Here is a 3,733-nt window from a genome sequence, read left to right as displayed (position 1 = left end):
TCATTAATGTTTTGAAGTTGTGACAATAAGTATGTCCTGTGAAAGGGAAAGATTGGATTTATGATTTGAATATATTACAAATTACATATTAGCTATTTATACCAGTAGTATATACCACAAGCACTGGTAATAACATTTAATAGCCTACATTGTAGTAGCCATTTTGGCTTGCCTGGCTATGTAATTTAATGTGTTGGGTATGTTGTCTGTCTAGGGATGTTTTAACTTGTTTTGTACACTAGATGGCGCTGTTGGGTCACTGGTCACACGTATGTAGGTCTGCGTTCACACAGGCGGACCAATTATGATACGTATTCCACTAATTGTTCTTTTGACCAATCACATCAGATATTTTTTCTGTGCTGATCTGATTGGTCAAAAGACCAATTAGCGGGGTAAAAAAATAACAGAATTGGGCTGCTTGTCGAAATGCAGCCTAGGTAGCACAGAAGTCTGGTGTGACTTTTATCCACACACCAGGTGCCAATGGAGTCCTGATGAGGAAATGATATGTCTGTACTGACACAGGTTGAGAGCAGGGCATGATGCAAGTCAGTCATGAAATGCACTTTTTTAAAATTTTTTTAGATAAAAGGATTGGCTTCTGTCATTTAGTAAATAATCCAGATTAAGGGGATTTAGTGTCTAAATAATCCATATGTTTTTTTGGAAATATTAACACAGGAATAATGTTAATTTAGATGTCTAATTATGGTCTTAATATGGTGGTGATCTGACAATCACAATATTGTTGTGACTACAACTACAGAGGTGAAGTGGCTACTTTCAGCAAGCAAGTAGCACATTTACACCAAGCTACTGGGGAATGCACGCCCGGCAACTTTCTTGTTCTCTTTGACTCCAGTAGCTGGACGCAGCTCTGGCCTGGTGGGAGTGTCGCCACCGTGTCGTCTCTCCACAGCTGACTGGCCAGTGCTCTGCTGGGATCTCCCCGTGTTGAGATTGGGTCCGGAGGTAGCTGCTCCTTCGCCTTCTGTTCTGTCTCCCTCTACGGTGGCTTCTACCTAGGGTTCAGATCTTTAGAGCTGCCCCCATTTGACCTCAAAGGTGTCTGAGACTCCGGGCCCCTTCATCAGCCACGGTGGATTCTACGGCTGGCTCGGGTCCACCGTTCCCCTCCTCCAATCGGTCATCGAGGGGTCTTCTAAACCATTTGAGGCGAAAGACTGTCCGGACCTCCTAAGCCATTTCACAAGCTGTCATCATCGACAGCTATATAATAAGAAACATCTTGGTTCCCAGGGCAAAAACCCTGTACTCTCCTGGAGCACGAGTACAGGATATTACACGGCTGCTTCCTGCCGTTCTACAACAGCTGCCGGGGGACCTTATATAGACAGGTGTGCGCCTTTACAAATCAAGTCCAATCAATTGAATTTACCACAGGTGGAGTCCAATAAAGTTGTAGAATCATCTCAAGGACGATGAACAGAAACAGGATGCACTTTGAGCTTTAATTTCGAGTCTCATTGCAAAAGGGTCTGAATATGTATGTAAATAAAGGTATTTCTGTTTTTATTTTTTATAAATTTACAAACATTTCTAAAAACCTGTTTTTGCTTTGTCATTATGGGGTATTGTGATGTCATTATGGGGTATTGTGATGTCATTATGGGGTATTGTGATGTCATTATGGGGTATTGTGATGTCATTATGGGGTATTGTGTGTGTAGATTGATGAGGATAAAACAATGTTATCCATTTTAGAATAAGGCTGTAACGTAACAAAATGCTGTAAAAGTGAAGGGGTCTGAGTACTTTCTGAATGCACTGTAAGGAACTTAATTTATGACCCTCTTAACTCCTCTGTGAATCCTACAGCTATTCTATGCAGTAATCATGTGCCTAACCTGAGTTATATGGTTAGCACTGAGGCGGTTTGCCCTATTAGGAAATGCACTGTGTGCAGCTCACCCTGCACTATGAGCTCAAACATAAATATCACTGTCATGCCTACTTTTTGATAAGCCTCCAAGTAAAGCAATAAAAACATTCCCAGAAAAGTGCTAAAAATAGCCCACATTAACATATGTAGCCTAAGAAACAAGGTTCATGAAATAGATAACTTGCTGGCAACAGATAACATTCATATACTGACTATCTCTGAAAACTCCCTTACATAATACCTTTGATGATACATTCGTAGCAATGTATGGTTTCAACATCTTCAGAAGTGACAGGAATGCCATTGGTGCAGGTGTTGCCATTTATGTTCAGAGTCTCTCCAACATAATCCAGGTAGAGTCAGGCATTCCGCAGGGCAGCTGTTTAGGCCCTTTACTTTTTAAAATATTTACTAATGACCTGCGACTGGCTAGGAGTAAAGCCTGTGTGTATGTATGCTGATGACTCAACACTATGCACGTCAGCTACCACAGCGATTGTAATCACTGCAACACAACGAGTTACAGTCAGTTTCAGAATGGGTAGCAAGAAATAAGTTAGTCCAAAATATTTAAAAAACTACAGTAAAAGCAATGTATTTGGGGCAAATCATAACCTAAACCTCAACTAAATCTTGTAATGAATAATGTGGAAATTGAGAAAGTTGAGGAGACTAAACTGCTTGGATAACCCTGGATTGTAAACTGTTGATGCAACAGTAGCTAAGATGGGGAGAGGTCTATCCACAATAAAGCGCTGCTCTACCTTAACAACGCTATCAACAAGGCAGGTCCTACAGGCCCTAGTTTTGCGGCACTTGGACTGAGTGATTGAATTCATCACTTCATGTATTTGTGAGAAGTATTGACATGTTGAATGCACCAAGCTGTCTGTTTTAAAATACTAGCACATAGCTCCGACACCTATTCATACCCCACCAGACAGCAGAGGTCTCGTCACAGTCTCCAATTCCAGAACAAACTATAGAGTACCACAATATGAGCCACAATACACATAAAACCTAGTGGTCAAACAGGGAAATGGTTCCAATCGTTTTTCCACCAATCATTTTTCCCATAGAGGATTTTAGAAACACTTCAAATAAGGGCCGTGTTTCGTATAGGTTTACCCTGGCATGACATTTGATAACCATGTAAATCTCTCTAGGACTAGGTGACTTTTATCTATATATTCGCTTGAATTGCTGGAGCCCAGGAAGGGTAAGCCTACACGAAACACAGCCCTTATTTTAAGTGTTTCTAAAATCCTCTATGGGAAAAATGATTGGTAGAAAAACAATTGGAACCATTTCCCTGTTTGACTGCTAGGTTTCATGGGTATTATTACACTTCCATCGTGGGGCTCTATGGGAGGCACACAGTACTACATGGAGCCATGTGTAGTACTATTCTACATCAAGTAACTCATGCAAGCAGTAAAATCTGATTATTTAAAAAAAAACTGATAGACTGTTGTGAAATCTAATGTAATGTTTTCAATTGTATATAACTGCCTTAATTTTTGCCAGACCCGAGGAAGAGTAGCTGCTGCCTTGGTAGGAACTAATGGGGATCCATAATAAACCCCAGGAAGAGTAGCTGCTGCCTTGGTAGGAACTAATGGGGATCCATAATAAACCCCAGGAAGAGTAGCTGCTGCCTTGGTAGGAACTAATGGGGATCCATAATAAACCCCAGGAAGAGTAGCTGCTGCCTTGGCAGGAACTAATGGGGATCCATAATAAACCCCAGGAAGAGTAGCTGCTGCCTTGGCAGGAACTAATGGGGATCCATAATAAACCCCAGGAAGAGTAGCTGCTGCCTTGGTA

The 3,733-nt window shown here is 41.3% G+C and overlaps 1 long non-coding RNA gene across 1 annotated transcript; it reads left to right on the top strand.

The window, feature by feature from the left end:
- Nucleotides 1-425: 425 nt before the first annotated feature.
- LOC118945802 (uncharacterized) lies at nucleotides 426-1,570 on the top strand. Its single transcript, XR_005040935.2, has 2 exons — nucleotides 426-512; nucleotides 866-1,570. It is a non-coding gene; the product is annotated as an uncharacterized LOC118945802 (long non-coding RNA).
- The last annotated feature ends 2,163 nt before the right edge of the window (nucleotides 1,571-3,733 follow it).

This window comes from Oncorhynchus mykiss, chromosome 4 (genome assembly GCF_057628025.1).
Source record: "Oncorhynchus mykiss isolate SJ-2025 chromosome 4, ASM5762802v1, whole genome shotgun sequence".
In the NCBI taxonomy this organism is placed as follows: Eukaryota; Metazoa; Chordata; class Actinopteri; order Salmoniformes; family Salmonidae; genus Oncorhynchus; species Oncorhynchus mykiss.
This window is presented reverse-complemented; position numbering and strand designations above follow the sequence as displayed.